Below are 1210 nucleotides of genomic sequence, written 5' to 3'. Positions count from 1 at the left end.
TAACAAGAAAAAGGAAAAAATGGGGAGGAGGAGAAGAAGAAGAAGAATAACAAGAAAAAGGGAGAGGAGGAGGAAGAGGAGAAGAACAATAATAACAAAAACAAGAAAAAGGGGAGAAGGAGGAGAAAAGAAAAAAGAAATGAAGAAGAATAAAAGAAAGAAGAAAAAAGAAAGAGAAGAAGAAGAAAAAGGAGAGGAAGAAGAAGAAGAAAAATAAGAAGAAGAAAAAAAAGAAGAAGAGGAAGGATAAGAAGAAGAAGAGATGAAGACATACATTTTGCATTTTGAGTAAGAAGAAGAAGAAAAGAAGAAGAAAAAGGAAAGAGAAGAAGAAGAGGAAAGAAGAAGAAAGAAGAAAAAGAAGAAGAAGAGTAGTTACTTGATTTATAACGATCCGTTGAGAAATGGTGACGTCGTTGCCCAAGCACTGAGGGCACAGGTGAGCTGACATCCCACTCACTAGAATAATTTTTCTTTAAGAGTTGTTCCGAGATCCGCAGCCCCCAGATAACCGGCCACAGCCATCGGCATATCAATGTATGGATATGTTAATATATGAACTTATGAGCATGCGAACATATGAATATATGTATGTATTAATATATCAATATAAAAATCATGCCTTATCAGGTATAAAGGACTTTTTTACGTTGTTGACTTCCTGCGTCTGACTTAACCCTGAAAAAATGAACATGAGTATATAGATATAATAATATATGCGCACATGAATATATATATATATATATATATATATATATATATATATATATATATATATATATATATATATATATATATATATATATATATATATATATAATGGAGAAACCACAGGGAAAATAAAGATCGGAATACTAAACGTTTTCGTCTACTACGACATCCTCTGAGGATGTAATAGACGAAAACGTTTAGTATTCCGATCTTTGTTTTCCTTGTGGTTTCTGCATGATCAATTGGTCACGCGTTTTTTGTGTTTATTTTTGTAATACACACACACACACACACACACACACACACACACACACACACACACACACACACACACACACACACACACACACACACACACACACACACACACATATATATATATATATATATATATATATATATATATGTCTAAAGAAAAATGTAGTAGCAGAGGAGAGAATGGCAGGAAAGTACTTTCCTGAAGAGGGCTACATTTGGTAGCCGAAATATAGAATCTTCT

Source organism: Oratosquilla oratoria, chromosome 39 (assembly GCF_046742065.1).
Source record: "Oratosquilla oratoria isolate Oo_2021 chromosome 39, ASM4674206v1, whole genome shotgun sequence".
Lineage (NCBI taxonomy): Eukaryota > Metazoa > Arthropoda > Malacostraca > Stomatopoda > Squillidae > Oratosquilla > Oratosquilla oratoria.
The sequence above is the reverse complement of the archived record's forward strand: the minus strand, read 5'-3'. Positions refer to the sequence as shown.